This window comes from Lissotriton helveticus, chromosome 1_1 (assembly GCF_964261635.1).
Source record: "Lissotriton helveticus chromosome 1_1, aLisHel1.1, whole genome shotgun sequence".
Taxonomy (NCBI): domain Eukaryota; kingdom Metazoa; phylum Chordata; class Amphibia; order Caudata; family Salamandridae; genus Lissotriton; species Lissotriton helveticus.
This window is the reverse complement of record NC_136057.1, coordinates 1,593,328,604-1,593,346,868: the sequence shown is the minus strand read 5'-3', so window position 1 is coordinate 1,593,346,868 and position 18,265 is coordinate 1,593,328,604. Positions and strand designations below refer to the sequence as shown.

The 18,265-nt window shown below is 48.3% G+C and overlaps 1 protein-coding gene across 2 annotated transcripts in view; it reads right to left on the bottom strand.

The window, feature by feature from the left end:
• Positions 1–18,265, bottom strand: part of ESPL1 (extra spindle pole bodies like 1, separase) — a 588,475-nt gene that overhangs the window by 307,998 nt on the left and 262,212 nt on the right. The window lies entirely within an intron of this gene.

Sequence of the window (18,265 nt, the reverse complement as noted above, 5' to 3'; positions counted from 1 at the left end):
AAGATGTAACAAGCAAATCACCGTTATGATCTCTTTTACAGAAAATTGGATGGTTAAAGTCCCGATGAAGGCATAGTGTATGCCGAAACGCGTCGACCGGATGCCACCTAACCTCCTCTCTTTTAACTAAAAAAACATTTTATGAATACAAATGTATCATTCTAGATCTTTTTATCAAAAATGATCAATGTACTGTTTTACATTTAATCCTTTTTTTATCAAATTAAAAATGTATATGTTTTTTAAACTGCACTAGTTTGTTTGTTCTATCTATTGGTTGTTGCTTTATTATATGCCTTCTGAAATACAGGCATACCTGCAGGATATTCCGATTTCCTCTCTTTCTGATGAGGAAGGGAAGAGATTAGATGTACCCTTGGAGGCAGAAGAGATTATGGTCACCCTGTTAAGTCTCCCCTCTGCTAAAGCAGCAGGGCCAGACCAGATACCAATTGGATTTTTTAAAACCTTTTGGGATATAATTAGTCAGGATCTAATTACTACAATGCAGCAGGCACAGTCAGGGGCATCTACACCAGGTACCTGGGCAGGGGCAGATAAAGTGATTATTCTAAAGAAATGAAAGCCACCTGCAGAACCAGGATCATATAGGCGAATCACGCTCATGAATGCGAATGCGAAGATTTTTTCCTAAAGCATTGGTACTCAGGTTTGCAAGGAGAATAGGCGCACTGGGGAGCATTAATCAACATGGCTTTATCCCAGGAAGAGGCACGATGCATCATATACGTAAAGTTATTACTTTATTTGACGCCATGGAAGTTCCAGGATGCAGAGAAAGCATTCGATCGGGTCTCCTGGGATTTTCTATGGTCAATTCTAAGGCGCGCCAGCTTCAGGGAGGGTTTCATTAAAGCAGTATTATATGTAGCCCCCACAGCTCGAATTCGAGTGAATGCAGGATATACAATACCGTTGCAGATTAAAAGCCGCACGAGGCAGGGCTGTCCGTGCTCTCCACTCCTTTTTGCCATGTATATGGACCCTTTAATTCGCAAAATGGAGCTCAATGACAGGATTCCCCCATTAGATACTCACACAGGACATTGCAAGATCTTGGCATATGCTGAGGACGTGGCTGTTATTACCCCAGATCGCAGAGGCTATAAGACAGGTGGAGGCGGAAGCTTTGCGCTTTGGTCAGGTCTCAGGATATGCCTTGAACATATCTAAGACGCAAATTATTAAGAATGGGAATGTAGAATGCTCCGATCCTCGTGTGGTACAATCAGGAGTTTATTTAGGGGTAAGCATCACCGTGGATTTGGATAGTTTAGTGGAGACAAACATTGGGCCAATAATCACTAAAGCTAAGAAAGATCTGGATAGATTGCACAACCTTCATCTCTCTCCATAGTAGGGTGCACCAACATCGTCAAGATGATTCTCCTCCCGAAGTATCTATCTATTTAAGACAATCCCGCTCATGTTCGAAACAAAGTGGTTCACTATTTTAGAACACATGATAAATAGGTTTGTTTGGGCACATGGCAAGACTAGAAGAGCGTTGAGGTACATGTCGCTTCCTAGGGAGAGAGGAAGATGGGCCTTACTTGATTTGCAGTTGTACTACTGGGCAAAAGCTCTACAATATATGACGGGGTTACTGGGGGGAGCGGAAACGGAGGTGGAGGAGCTAGAACTGTAGCTATATATGCACTGGTGCTGGGTGCTGAGGCAGAGAACGCCTTTTTGAAATATACTGACCCTAGCTACTTCAAAAGAACCAAATTCAAAACTGATTGCAGCACACAATATCTGGACCGCTGTTATGAAAAAACGTGGCCTGGGGAGGTATAATGCGTATACTAGACTGATTGGCAACCCTGCACTCCCTCGGGAGATGTTCTCAGATGCTGTGTTTGTAGAATGGGGGAGGCAGGGAATAAGGAAGCTGGGAAATATAATGGGGGCATAGGGAATGATGCAATTCTCTGATATGCGGACATCATATGGCCTTGACTCAAGGAATTTTTTTTAAATATTTACAAGTTAGAAGTTTCCTAGTGGCTAAAAAAGGTGGACCGACTGGGTTTGTAAAAAATTCAATCTTTGAAGTTATCCAAGGTGGAGCCGACTGTACGATAAAAAGATTTTATGCAGAGCTGATTGAATGAAAGCAATATGACCTGGAGAAATATGAAGGCAAATGGGCAGATAAGTTGGGGATAGGGCAGGAATATTTTTGTTTGTAGCACAAGTTACTACTTGTGTAACGATATATCTGTAAGAGACATTAGTTAGTGATAGATTCCTTACCTTAGAATATCCCCAGGCGTCAGACTGGATCCGGAAACGTTTGCATAGCAGTACCCTTGCGCGTCGGTAGGCGTAGTCTGCGGCTCCGCGTCAGTCGTCGTTGGTGCCGGGATGACGTCGCCGGAGTACTTAGACGCCACCCTCGCGCGCTGATGTCAGTTCTTATACATAGCTTTTCCGTGCCAGAAACGCAGAGCCATGATAAAATCCAACACTGGTGCCATGAAACTAGGGCCCTGAAAGGGGATGACCTTAATCCTAGATATCGGTTCGCAGAACGGGGAGGATGGGTGGGGCGGTAAGTAATCCATCACTAACTAATGTCTTACAGATATATCGTTACACAAGTAGTAACTTCAGCATCTGAAAGAGACACACGTTTGTGATATATTCCTTACTTTAGAATAGATACCCCAGCAATACTAACCCCGGTGGTGGGTCTGCGAACCAATAATCGCCCCAGAAAGTCCTGGAGGACGGAATGGCCAAAGAAGCCATCCCTCCGGACTTGGCTGTCCAGGCAGCAGTGTCTTGCAAACGTGTGCAGCGAGGCCCACGTAGCTGCCTGACATATGTCCTGCAAGGGGACTCCCTGGCTCAGGGCAGTAGTAGCCGCCGTGGCCAGAGTTGAATGGGCCCTCAGCCCAACAGGAGGTTCCTTCTTAGCCAAAGAGTAGCATGTCTAGATGCACAACACGACCCACCGAAAGATCGGTTTGTGCACCGTCCGTCCCTTTTTAGCGCCCACGTAACCAACAAAGAGTTGGTCATCCACACGGAACTGGTGTGCGATCCCAGATAGTATGAGAGCGCACGTTTTGGCTCCAGACGGTGGAGCCTCTCTTCCTCTTTCGAGGGATGCGGAGGTGGAAGGAAGGTGGGCAAGGTGATGAACTGCCCGATGTGGAAGGCTGTGACTACCTTGGGCAGGAAAAAGGGTCTTGTCCGCAACACAACCTTGTCCGGATGGACAGAAAGGAAAGTAGGTTTGGAGGAAAGAGCCTGGAGCTCACTCACTCTCCTAGCTGAGGTGATGGCAACCAGGGAAGCAGTCTTCAGAGTAAGAAGGCGGAGAGGACAGTTATGAAGTGGCTCAAAGGGAGCGCACATCAGGTAAGTTAGAACCAGGTTCAAGTCCCACTGGGGCATCACGAAAGGAACAGGGGGGGGACGGGGGGGACACATGAGTGATGCCCTTCAAGAATCTGTTAACAACCGGGGACTTGAACAAAGAAGGTTGATCAGGTAGCCTCAAGAAGGCGGAAAGGGCAGAAAGGTAGCCCTTGATAGTGCCCAGAGCAGAGCCCTGCTGGGGAAGCGAAAGAAGGAAGAAGAGAACCTCAGAAAGGGGGGCAGAGAGTGGATCCACAGCCTTTGCTGTACACCATGCCACACATTTGTTCCACCTGCAGGCGTATACTGACTTTGTGGAGGGACGACTGGCTGACAATCACATTACAAACTTCAGGAGGCAAGTCAAATGGCCTCAACTGTCACCGCTCAATCTCCAAGCTTGTAGGTGGAGACTGGACAGGTTCGGGTGGAGGACCGTCCCTGCTGCTGCGACAGAAGGTCCTCCTGAAGAGGCAGACGAATCGGGGGATCGACAGACATGCTGAGTAGCTCTGGATACCAATATCTTCGTGCCCAGTCCGGAGCCACAAGGATAACCTGGGCCCGGTCGCGCCTGATCTTCAGCACTCTGGGCAGAAGTGGTATAGGCGGAAAGGCGCACAATAGACCGCAACTCCACTCGCGACGAAAAGCGTCTCCGAGCAAGTGCCGCCTTGGAAATTCCAACGCGCAGAACTGATGACATTGCGCATTCTGTTCTGTGTCGAATAGATCTAAACAAGGTTCTCCCCACTGCTGAAAGAGGCCTTGCGCCACGTCCGAGTTCAGACGCCATTCGTGATCCATCATGCACAGACGGCTGACTTCGTCCGCCCTGGCATTCAGGGAACCTGCCAGGTGTTGAACCACCAGGGTCACGCCCTGATGTTCCAGCCACTGCCAGAGGCGCAGAGCCTCCTGGCATAGGGTCCACGACCCCACCCCGCCCTGTTTGTTGCAGTACCACATGGCGGTGGTGTTTTCCGTGAACACCTGCACTACTCTCCCTCGGACAGAAGGGAGGAATGCCTTCAGTGCAAGCCGGATCGCTCGCAGCTCCAGAAGGTTAATGTGGAGCCGGTACTCCGCCGGAGACCAGAGGCCTCTGATCTCCGCCTCTCCCATGTGGCCCCCCCAGCCCTGGAGGGACGCGTCCGTCACAACTACGTGCTCCGGTTGGGGTAGGGAGAGGGATCTGCCACTGACCCAATCGCAGCCCGTGAGCCACCACTGCAACAGTCTTGCAGTTCCCTCCGAGATCAAGACATGGTCGGACAAGTTGCCCAGATGCTGGGCCCACTGAAACTTCAGGTCCCACTGCAGAACCCGCATCCGCCACCGGGCATGATGCACCAGAAGGATGCAGGAGGCCATCAGCCCCAGAAGCCGCAGCGTCAACCTGACCGAGACTCGGGATAAAGGCTGAAAGATCGGAATCAGAGCCTGAATATCCCGAACCCGCTGTTTGGGCGGATAAACCCGAAACTGTGCCGAGTCGAGAACCGCTCCGATGAAGAGGACCTTCTGAGAGGGGCACAGGTGTGACTTCGGCACATTGATGGAGAACCCCAGCAGGTGCAGGAGGTTGGCCGTAGTCTGGAGGTGGCAGACAACTGTCTGGGGCGAGCCCGCCTTCAACAACCAGTAGTCTAGGTACGGGAAGACTGAAACCCCTAACCTGCGCAGATGAGCTGCGACCACCGCCATCACTTTTGTGAACACCCGTGGGGCGCTGGTAAGGCCGAAGGGGAGCACAGTAAACTGAAAGTGCTTGTGGCCTACCGTGAACCGCAGGTAACGTCGGTGGGCCGGCAGGACGGGGATGTGGAAATAGGCGTCCTGCAAGTCCAACGCTACCATCCAGTCTCCTGGGTCTAGGGCAGCTAAGACCTGAGCCTAAGTCAGCATCTTAAACTTCTCCTTCCGGAGGGAGCCATTGACGTTCCGTAGGTCCAAGATAGGGCGTAGGCCCCCTTTGCCCTTCTTCGGTACCAGAAAGTAGTGGGAGTAACAGCCACACCCTACTTCTGGCCCAGGAATGCCCCCAAGAGGGCCGTAACTTCCTCTTGCAGAAGTTTCAAGTGATCCCCCGACACGCGGTGGTATTGAGGTGGCATGGCTGGAGGGGACGCCTCGAAGGGGAGGGAGTAGCCCCTTCGGCCGATTTGCAGCACCCACCTGTCCAAAGTGACAGTGCGCCAGTGGTGATGGCGGACCCTGCCCCCCACTGGCATCACATGGGCCTGAAAGCACGGACTAGGAAGGTTTTGAGGCGGATGCTGCAGGGGCAGGTGTGGACTGGCCTCGCCGTTGTCCCCGACCGCCGCCACGGCGGTTTCCAAGCCCGCCACCACGCTGGATGGAAGTCTGCTGCCCGTGGCTGGCAGGACGTGTGGGGCACCCCTTCCTTGGCCACGAAAGGGGCAAAAGGTAGCCGATTGCTGGCGCGGGCCGAGAGGCCCAAGCACTTGGCCGTAGCCCTGGAGTCCTTAAAGTGCTCAAGCACATGGTCTGCCTTGTCGCCAAAGAGGCGACGGCCATCAAACGGCATGTCCATAAGGGTGTTTTGGACATCAGCCAAAAAGTTGGCGGACCTCAACCAGGCGTGGCGACGAATCGCCACCGTCGTTGCCATCGCTCTGCCCAGTGAGTCCATGGTATCCAGTCCACACCGGATGGAATACCGCGCTGCATCTCGACCCTCCGCAATGGCTTGGGTGACTTTAGTCCGGACCTCCTCCGGACATTGTGGCATCACGTCCGCGACCGTGTCCCACAGAGAGTGGGTGTAACGGCCCAAGAGGCATGCGGTGTTGACTGACTGCAATCCCAAACTCAGGGAGGAGAATGATAACCAGACTCTCGGGAGTGGGGTGGGTGGACAGGAAGCAAGGGTCGCCCGGAGCCGGGTGGTGGCGCCTGGCCAAGTTCCGGTCTACAGGCAGAACTGTAGCTGGCTTTGACCAAGTGCCCAGAAGAACGTCTGACAAGGATTCATTAAATGGCAGCAGAGGCTCGGCCGAGCTTGCCTGCGGCTTAAGGAGCTCAGTGAGGAGGTTAGTCCTAACGGCCGCAACGGGGAGCTTAAGGCCCAAGGCCTTGGCAGCCCACTTCAGCACCACACTATAGGCAGCCCCCTCCTCCGTAGCCAGGGTAGGAGGGAAGACAAAACCAGTGTCGGGTGAAGTGTCCAGACCAGACCACAAGCTCACCTGTCCAGTCCTAAGAAAACTGGCACTCACGTGCCAGAGGGTCCTCGGATCCCTCCCAATCCTCCTAGTCACCCATCACCTGGTATTCAGGTGCAAAGGATGGGGTCGGGTTGTAGAAATAAAAATCTCATCCGCATCGAATGCGGCGCCGCTCTGAGGCCGGACCCGACTCGAGGATAGGACCAGGGATGGCGTCGTCCTGGGACGTCGCCAGTGGCCACACCCTGGGGGCCGGCGCGGTCGTAAGGTCGACCGGCAACGACCCAGGTCCAGAACCCAAGCATCCGGCCCGCGTGGGGACCCACGTCGGAACCGCTGGGCCCGAAGGTGCCGCGGAACCCGACGGAGTGAGCGACCGCATGGCCATGATGAAGACCTTGATCTCCTCCGGCGTCGCATCCTGCCCAGGGACTGGCGGGTGTGGAGCAGGCCGTGAGGCCTGCGGCTCTTGTGGAGCCGCAAGGGCGGTGTCGCCCGAACCCCCGGCCGCGTCGCGTGAACGTCGGGGAGAGTCGGAAGAGCGATGACGCCTCTTCGACTTCTTGTGCCTCTTACCGGAGGACTTCGAGCCCGAAGACTGGTGACGACTCCAGGAACTATGATGACTCCGACCCCGCGACCGGTCCCTTCACCTCCTCGCGGGCCGGGACCTCGAGCGGCCAACTGCCGGAGCTCGAGTCGCTTGGGGGACCGCTCCCGTCTAGCTTTGGATGTCAGGGCCCAGCAGTCGGAGCATGACTTGTCATCATGGTCGAGGCCCAGACAGTGAAGGCACCGGCGATGGGGGGTCGGTAACCGACAGTCGGTTGCAGTCGACGCAGGGTTTGAACCCGGGCATTCCTATCGGCACCGTTGGAGTCGAGAGACTTCGAAAAATGATCAAAAAGGATCGAAAAAGTTAGTCAAAAATTGACTAAGGGTACCACTTTTTCCAGATCTGCGCTTGCTGGTGTGGAAAAAAAGAAGAACTGACGTCAGCACGCGAGGGCGGCGTCTAAGTACTCCGGCGACGTCATCCCGGCGCCAATGACGGACGCGGAGCCGCATAGGACACCTACCGATGCGCAAGGGTACTGCTACGCAAAAGTTTCCGGATCCAGTCTGACGCCTGGGGATATTCTAAGGTAAGGAATCTATCACAAACGTGTCTCTTTCAGATACTAGACCTGGGTCAGATAATTTTATGCTCAGCGGCCCTTCAGGCACAGCATTACAAAACACTCTATTCATCTATACTATTATAAAGAGAGCCCAAACCTTTGAGGCGGGTAATCTCAGGAACCACCAATCACAACACCCAATACAGCATTGAAAAGGGCAGTGGCAGCAGAAGGACATAGGCTATACAGATGCCCACCATATACATTTGAAAGGTAAAAACCTTACCAGCAAAGTAGTCCCTTGTGGGCGAGGTGCGGCATGACGACAAAAAAAAAGCGTTCCTTAATGTAAATGTAAATGTACAGGAATTTATATAGCGCAAATCACCAAGCGGTTTCTAAGCGCTTGCTTAGGGAACCCGTCCTGGTATTCCCCTGTGAGATAACCCCGGCAGGGTATCCGCAAGGTGAAAGCCAGGCATCCCGCTGCGAGGGGCCGTTGTGGAGATTAAGCAAGCTATTGCCCAGAGTTGCAGAGTGTGAACCCGTGAATCGAGTAGGCACCGGAGCGAGAATTGTCGAGTCCATGGACATTTTAGGACTCAAGACCCCGCCGAGCCGGGAATTGAACCCTGGTCCTGGGCTGACCTCTGCTTCCAGGTCTGCCTCCTCTAACCAGTGAGGGACACTTCTCCACTAAGGTGGTTGTTGTCCTGGGGGTGTGAACAAGGCCAATGGGCGTGGCAATTGCACGGCAGCAAGGGGTGTGGCCAATGGGCCCGGCAACAATCGCGTGGCACATCCCCAAAAAAAAACGTGCCTTGAGGGCATGTGGAAAACAAACGTGTGCGTTGGGTCGGGGCGTGGCCAAGGCCAATGGGTGCTGCAATTGCGTGGGAGCAAGGGGCGTGGCCAATGGGCACAGCAATTGCCCGGGCTTAGGCGGGGGCAGACGCGACTGATCGTACCTGCGGGGACAATAACTGCACAGTATTCTGCACGCAGTCAGCCAGTCAACTCTCTGCATAAAGGACCGTGCCTGCGGAAGTGGAGTATATACACACTAGAGACATTTGCTAATACTTCTTACTCCGAGGTACACACAGTATCTGCACACACATGCCTAACTATTGTGAGACTTCATGCTAAAAATGTTCTCTACCACGAGATTTTAAAATAAATTTCCCTTGCCTATTACACAAATTCTATTTCATACCCGGACAACGTCGGGACGGGCTGCTAGTTGTATTATACACCTGCAAGGATTGCGCAATGGGGAGGAACAAATGGAATTAAATGCCCTTGCTGTGACAGCATTGAGGCTGATATAGTACATATTTTCGCCACATGCCCACATTTACAACCAACCCGGTATGCTATCGAAGCATTTTTTAAAAGGTCACTCAGAATAGAAATTACTTAAATATCACCAACAATCTTGCTTGGGGTAAACAATGATGCCAGGCAGGCTCAATTCGGCCATTTTGTATTTGTAGCTATGGCAGTTCCGCGGATGTGCATTGCCTCGGCATGGCTTGATCGACTTCCATCTACTTTTCATCAAAAGCTGGCCAAACTCTTGTCGGCTTATAATCTTGAGAAGGCAATCTATGCAAGAATGGGTAAAAGGGGAAGGAAACTATGGTCACAAATATGGGAACCTATAAAAAGATGGAAGGAAAGCCAACCTTAGTTTGTTTATTTATTATTTGAAAGCAATTCGGAGTATATACGTGTGGTTAACATCTGTGTGCCTCAGCTTATGTATGTTTATGTATATGTGTATGTACTTTGGCCTAAATATTGACTGTCTTTTGCTATGCCCTGTACAAAAAGGGGAAAAAATAGCTTAATTTTTTTTATAAAAGGAAATGTGGGGAGGGGGGAAGCAGAAGTTGTTCAACAAACTTAATGATTCATGGGCGTATTATATTTTTAATCTCACCCTCAATGATGTCAAATTGGCCATCAAAGGTAGCCCAAGAAATTAGAGACCGGTTTCTGATGAGGTCTTTATGGAGCTTTACAAGGAGTAGTGGGAATTATGTGCTTCCCTGGTTAAGGTTCCGAAGAACAATATACTCCTCTTCGATAACTTTCTGGTAGAAACCATCTAGATTTGTTACATGTTGAATATTCCCCAGGCTTAAGACTGGATCCTGAAACTTTTCAGTAGTACACCTGTACATTTGTGTTTTTTTGAGCTGGGGATGGTTCAATTGCACTCTGGATGGCAGTCTGAATAGGCACCTGTTCAGGCCCTACAAAAAAACCTGGATTGACTAAGGAATTAGCAGTTGCCAAGAAATAACCTAGAATGCATTGCTATATGGCAACTGTTGCATACTAAAGCTAAGGCAAGCTTATATCATTAACCAGTACAAGACACCTACAGTAGGTTAGACCGTAACCTAGTCTCACACACCTTCGCACCCAACTTTGTCACTTGAAACACTCTCTGCTCCAAATCAAATACGAGATGACAATTCCATACACTAGTATACCTACATAGTATTTGTTGCCAGAGGCTTTACAGGACACGGGGTTTAAACAACTAGTTAATATTTTGAGGACAACTGGGGGTCCACTGCTACCAAGGCTAACGAGTGAAGTTCCATTGCGAGGGGAATGTATGTACGAGTACTAAAGTTTAAAGTACCATAGATGGGATAAAAAGACAGTTGTGACACAATGAAAGGAGAAGGAGCAGACTACTCCAAATACCCAGGTATGACGAACTGTTAAGAGGACGACAACTGGGAGATGCTAGAAAAACTTACTGACAGACTACATTAAATACTACACAAAGACGGCACTAAACCTGCTAAAATGTTACTGTGGCAGATTAGAAAGTAAAGCTCATTCTCAACTATATCATCTAACTGACCGGATGGTTCCTAAAGCAGCAACTCAAGCTGCTGTAAATTGAAATGTTGCACATTATTAAGCAACAATTTCCACTGTAATAAATGTTACATTCACTGGAGATCTTAAAATAAATTTGGTGCGGTCTGATCTACAGATTGTACAAATTCCAAAGTTACTGCAATATTGTTTATTACAAGTTTTTTTTATGTAATCATCCATAGATCAATTCTTTTATATAAAGACATTACTGTAAATCTTTCAAGAATTAATCCACCTAAAAGAATAAAACTCTTATTTGTAAATTGTTGCTTTTGTGTTAATTTCCAAAAGCCCTGAAGAAGCAGCTGACAATGACGCAGGGACACGTTTTGGCTGTTTAGTGTCTGGATAAAATACGCTTGACAAATTATTCCTTTGTGATGACTACATCACTTTCCCCGCACACAGACCTCTGCATCGCTTGATTTTGGATCTTGAATTAACTTAATGAATTTATTCTTGAAATAAGATTTTGCTGTATAGCTTGATTCTTGATAGAACCAGGATTTTGTGAATTGATTCATGTAAGATGAAGGATAATGATTAAAGAATGTTTTTCTATATAAAAATTGATCTATAGAAGATGTAGGATTATCTAAATATATATAAAAACGAAAGTATGTTGGTCTGTCTGTTATGCATTACTACACCATTCATCCGATCGCCATGAAACTTTGGGAAGTTGTTGAGTACACTCCCGCGAAGGTTTCTGGTATAAATTTTTTTTAAATATCGCCCCCCCAGAGCCATTATAATCTTTCAAATACTGATGTACGCACCAGACGGAAAAACAAAAAATTGTGTATCCACAAGCACTTGAACAAATAAATAGAATTAAAACGACACTTCGAAATGTTTTCCATATTAAAATGAATAAGTTTCAATAAAAATGACAATGTAAATTGAATGTTATCATAACGAGTTTTATTGAATTTCCTTTCTTCGGAGATCGCAGCAACGCGCGACGGGTAAGCTAGTGTGTATATATTTAATGTACATGTCAGACTGCCACAACTCAATTTTTAAGTCGAGCCTGGGCAGCGCGTGCGCTGCTCTGGGAGGCATACTGTATTCAGGTATGGATTTGAAGCTCCGCCACTCTACGCCCATGTTTTTCATTGTCTTGTGTCATTGTCCTTAGCAAATGTTAGTTTCTGATTAGTTCGTAGGCTTGCTAGTCTTTCCTTAGTACCGGCCTTGCCTACATTTGTAACCTCCCACAAGGACTGGCACTTTCACTTGTGTAATTACACGTATGTTTTCTTTACAGTCGTCAACACTATTTTCTTTAATGATTTTCTCCTACAGTGCAATACAGGTGATGCTAACCAGAATCTTACAATACCGTTGAAAATAAATAGACTTCGGCGAGCCACGCCTTTATTTTCTTCCTCGCGGCTTATTACAGCAGACTTCTCCTCCCAGTTTGCGCCTTCTCTTCCACTTCAACGGGAAGTAATGCAATAGGTCTCACATTTGGACAGTTTAGCCTTTTGACATTGTAAATGACAATGCTTTTTATTTGTTTTAAAAGCAAACAAATAAAATGCATTGCCAATTACATTGCCAATACCTTAAACTCTCGCAAATGCAAGACCTATTGCGTTGCAAATGCTTGTTGATTATTTGGCAACAGTTTATAAGTTTGTGAATTATTTTTATTTTTTTTAAATACCCATTTTGGAAACCCTCATAAAGAGGTTCTTGGGCAACCTTGAGATTCAGTCCCTCACTGCAGAGCACATTGCTGTATCTAGATTCAGATGGGTTCGCTCTGACATTTTACTGTCAGTTTCAGGCCGAGTTGGTGCAGAGGCTTCCAGCGGATTTTGAGGATGCAGAGAGAAGTTTGGCAGACTCATTGATAGAAGCTACAGTCCTTATGATATTAACGAAAGACAAGGAAAAACATGTTCTGGGATCATATGCATTAATAATGATGTGATAATTCTATATAAGGCCGTGGCAAACAGACTCATCTCGATGGTCTCTGACTTGGTTCACAAAGATCAATGCAGCTTCACATCCAGCCATAATACAAACAAATCTGCGAAGCCCATATCATATAGATAAGGAGACTAAATCTGAACTACAGGAGCCCTGCCTTAGATACAGATAAAGCTTTTAAAACAGGATGGGATTACATGCCTGCAGTTTTAGAAGAAAATTGGCTCTCTGGTCCACAGATCAGGTGCTGGATTAAATTGATCAGTACAGAACCTGTACCCAAGGTGAAATCATGAGGCTTGGTATTTGATAGCTGCACCAGACAGGAGCACAAGGCAGGGGCGCCTGCTATAGCTTTTGTGGTAGAGCCTCTGTACGATCGATGTGTTGTATGCTGATGGCACCTTCATATGCCAGACGCACCAAACTGAGGGGTTCACGCGATTATTACAGGAGCTGCACTGCACCCATTTGGTGATTTATCTGGTATAAGACTCAACATGCGCAAAACAGTCCAATTCCCTTGAGACACCTATCAGATTGTCCCCCTACAATCGGCCAAACGTCAGGATGACATGGGAAACTAAAAAATTCACATACATAGATATGCAGATTGCACTCCATGGGAAAACAATACTCCTACAATATGGAAAAAGTTTTCCAACGGCTAAGAACTTCTTCGCTTTGGCAATTCGCAGTCACTGTCTGGGATGGGCAGGGCAGCACTAGCCAACATGGTTTTTATCATGTGATGCTTCTAAACGCTATATAAAAGTCGGTGTCCTAGCCACAGATCAACATTCAAAGAACTCAATACCGATTCATTTCATGAAAATGACTTTATGGGTTAAGGGGGTGGGGGGGTTTGGTGGTGGGGGTAAGAGTGCAGATTGAACTGGGTCGAGTCTTCCCAATATACAGTTATAATACATAGCAACGCAACTCCAACATGCCCTTCATTGGTGTAGAGAAGATGGAAATTGAGAGAAAAATCTCTCAAGAGGCACCATAGAAGTATAAATGCTCCAGCTTAATGAGAGAGAACCAGCCGATAAGACTGCACAATGGTTGCCAAAAAGTGTCATAAGCGTGAAAAATGACGGTCAAGAGAAAACACAAACGTTCATTAGTCTCCAGATCATTACAGGTCTGGTGGCAGGAGCAGTTTACAGATATCCAGTACAGGGCTATGTCACAATAGAATGAAGACTGGTGTCTCACATTGAAGGACCTGTACCCATCTGATATATTGATTACATTAAGGAGTTGCATGTAGGGCATTTGAGCTTGGCAAGGGCAATTGAAGTTGGCAAAGGCATTTGAGGTTGGCAAGGGACAATTCCTGCGAATTGCCAAGGTGACAAACACTCTCAGGGAGCTATGGACCTAAATTTCATCTATGACGCCAGTGTCTAGATGCTGGAAGGGCTTCTGGAAAGTGGTTATGGTTGTAAGCTCTTATCTAGATTATGTAAATAAAGCTCTTAATAGGGATACGGTTAAACTTCCTGCTAGGGGGTGGGAAGGGGGGGGATTACCTGTCCACAGTCCAAATGATAGCCAGTAATGCAAGATCCAAGTTATTACATGCAAGTAAGTGCCCCTTTTATGATATGATCACCCCCAATTTTTTGCTGGTGTTTTATGTGATTTGGACTAGAAGTGCATTAGGTTCTCGCTAACCATGTTTCAGGGTCAGCTTTCCCAACTGTGCAATCCTCTAAGTCCCTAGTAAATGGTACACCTGGTACCTAGGACCTGAGGTGCTAAAGAGGGTCTCCAAGGGCTGCAGCACATATTGTGGCATCCTTAGGTGACCCCCTCACCAAACACACATAAGACTGCCGCAGCAGGCAGCATGTCTTGGTGCAGACCAAAGTGAAAACACAACGTGGCAGACACCTGTGTGTCATGCCTGCAGACACTGCAAGCAGTATAGGTTATTCACCCCTACATCAGGCCTTACATCCCTAAGGCAGAGTACACTATATTACATGTGTGGGGATAACTGCATGAGCAAATATGTCCCTGGGCTGTTCAGTCCAATTACTGACAGTACAAGCGATCAGGGAGGCCATTTTAAGAACATGTGCTGGACACTGGTGGAAACGAGTTCCCCAGCTACAGGATGGCCTCACTGAAAACAGATGTTTGGTATGAAACTTATCTTATTAATAAACCCACACTGATTTGGATTTATTAGTACATGTACCCAGAGGGAACCTTAGAAGTGCCTTCTTGGACAGCCTGCCATCAGACTAGTTTATGACCCCACAAGGCTGACGGCCTTTGCTTTCAGGAGGTCAAAAACAAAGCCTGCTCGGGCAGAGGTTGTTTACACCACCCTCCCACAGGAGGGCCTGTAAATTAGCATGCAAAGGCAGCAATCTTCAAAGAGCCCACCACCTTCGGTATGCAAATCTCGCTTCCATCACAGGAGAGGATGCTGACCCCCTCCCCCCCCCCCCCCCCCACACACACACACACCCCTCCCAAGCTAGGACCACCACTAAGGTGGTCTTACCTGAAATGGATATGACTTTTCAGAATCTACCATCTTTGTGATGGCAAATGTGAGAAAGCGCCTCTTTTGCATGGTTAGCCCCCTACTTTTTGCCTGGGTTTGATGTGGTCCCAATTGTAGTGCACAGGGTCCCTGCCAACAAGGTCTCCTGTGCCAGTACTTCTTCCCTAAAGACAAACCCACGATTATTATTTCTACACCCTTAAGTCCCAAGTAAATGATACTCTTGGTACCTAGGGCCTGGAAGATAAAAAGGGTACCTTGGGGCGCCCCCTCACTAGGACCATGCCACTGCCCTTTGCAGCTTGCATGCCCCTGAGAGGGAGGAAACGACAAAGTAGACATGACACCCGGCCTGGGTGCCATGCCAGCCAACACTACCTTGACGGCATAGGTAAGTCACCCTTCTAGCAGACTTCACAGCCCTAAGGCAGGGTATACTATACCACAGATGAGAGCAAATCTACATGAGCAGACATGCCGCTACAATATGGGGATATATTCCCTCATATTGTAAGTGCCAGTGAAGCCATGGAGTTCATGGGCTGGAAACTCAGAAACTTGACAACTCTAGTTCCACAGCAGCAAGATGGCTTCACTGAACAAAGGAGTGTTTGGTTCCAAACTACCCCTTTCAAGAAATCCACACTGATGCCAGTGTGAGATTTATAGTACCATGTAGCCAGAGGGCAGCCCAGAGGTGCCCCCTGAAAACCTGCCAACCCTGGTGTGGTCTCTGACCGGCTATAGGCAGCCAGACGGCACCAGCCATGTTTCTGGACCACTGGGTATAGAGCCCTTGCTCTCTGGGCCCAGAAACAATGCACATCCTGGGCAGGAGTCACACCTCCTCCCCCAGGATAGGCCAGTACTCAAAGAGGGGAGCTTCAAAGGCTTGCCACCTTTGTAATGCAACCCCTAGTTTCGGCTGCTAGCAGCAGATGGCAGCCCTCTGTTTACACCTCCACTTTGAGAAGGAAAACTTAATAGAAGGTGTGCCCACCTCTGCTAACTCCACCTCTAAGACGGAGAAGGCGAGGTGAAGCACATCTTTCAGTTCCTGCCATCTTGAAGATGGGGAGAACCCTACAATCAGGGCTAGGCCTATGCCCCCCTCCCACAATAGAGGGTGTAGTCACTATTCACCCCAAGTAAGGTGCCCATTGGCACTACCTCCTACTCCCCTAAAATGCTCCTTAATCTAGTATTTAGGTGGCTACGCCAGACCTGGAAACAGATCTGCAACGACCTACGAAGAAAAACTGACAGAGCAGAGAAAAAGGAAGACGACAACTGCCTTGGCCCCAGCCCTCCCAGCCTGTCTCCAGCTCAACAACCTTGCAACCTGTCTTTCAGCCAGCGACCTCTGAAACTTATGGGAGGACTTCTATCTTCAACAAAGACTCAAATCTCCCATGGACAGCTGACCCGTTCAGAAGAAAAACAACAAAGATATCAGACCCAGGAGGATCCCAGATTCATGGCCATTCTGCACCAGACACCCACAGCCCAAGTCTGAGTGGCCCACCTGCCCAGTGAAGTCTCCCCATCATCCAGGACTCTATATCCAGCGTTGACTGACCTCTCCAGACCCTCCACCCCCAAAGACTGCACCTGCAGAGTGAAACTGAAGGCCCCCTCCACCTCTTCCCCTTCGCAAAGAGCACAGTAAGAAGATTTGAGGACCAGATGCACATCTGCACCTGCAGCCCCTGGCTTTGATGAACTCAGCCAGCGGTGGCACTGGGACTCCCAACACCTCAACTTAGCGGTGATGTTGCTGGTGTTCTGTCTGCTCCTTCCGGTTCGAAGCCTGCAGCCTGTTTCCCCAAATTCCATAGGATTGCATTGGGCCCCCAATGCTGTGTTTGCACCCGGCCAACCCTGTGCCACTAGTGGTGTATGTCTGGTGTGCCACCTTGTGCAGGTCCTAACATCAAAAGCTTAGCCCCTGCAACCGTTCCACTTACCTGCAAGCAGCGTGTCTCCAAGGACTCCCAGTCTCCATTGAAATGCATTGGGACGAAATCAGAGTTCAAATTCTGCACCCGGCAGGGTTAGCACTCACCTACTCCTTGCCGACTGGGGACCTTTGGTCACGAAGACTGGTACTGTAAGGTGCATACTTAGCTGATTACCGCAAAACAGTTTTCCCCACAGGATAACATTGAACTGTTCTGAAAATATTCAGTGTTGATTTTTCAAAGTGCAAAGTATTTTTCATTAAAAACGTACTTAGCTTATTACAAAGATCTTGGTCTTGAAATAATGTAGACACTAAGTATACTTTTCAAAAATTGGCCTAATCTTCTTGAGTAGTGTGTCCATTATTGATCACGGTTGTGTAATAAAAGTCGTACACTCCACTGTTACGCCTCAGGCTACTCGCCCACACTGCCACCAATAGAGCACTTTGGGTTTTACAAGCCCTGTACACTTTTGGAGAACCCCTGGACTCTGTATATGATATTGCCACTAAGTGGTAGACTCAGCCCGACTGGCCACCCAGTCAAAACCTGCAGCCTCTTTTCACCTAAACCGATCCCTGTAGACTAACATTGGACAACAGACGCTGCACGGCACCAGGCTGTTCTAGCACTGCTGGAGGTGACCTGCTGGTGCTGCCTTGGACCTACTCACCTCTAGTCCAGAAGATTGGTGTTATAAGTCACTGTATTCTACCTGTAAGCCGTACTGGTTTTTCCTCGCATAGGATCACATTGCAGCCTCACTTATTAAAATGTTTAGTATTTCTCTTGCAAAACTTACTTACCCGATTGTATTGGTTCTGGCGCCTAAATATATATATCTAAAGATACAGGTTGTTTTGATAAATTGGTATGGACCACCTTATTGAGTCATGTGCATTATTTACTGACTGTGTGTATTTTGCAGATTTCCAACACTCCTCTCTGGTAAGCCAAAAGGCTGCTCGACCACGCTATCTCTTACAAGATAACCTTGAGCTTGCTAGAGAAAGCCCCTGTCCACTACTAAGGGAATACCTGGACTCGTTGCATGATATGCCTCTTTTTGGTACATCATAAAGAGCCAGCTTCTTACATCACATCTTACATTGTAGCTATGTTACACCATTGAAACTTAATTGAGTATTTACAGACCGATCCCTGCCTGTCCTAGAAGTGAAGATAAAAACGGAACCTTCCTCCAAATGATCTAGG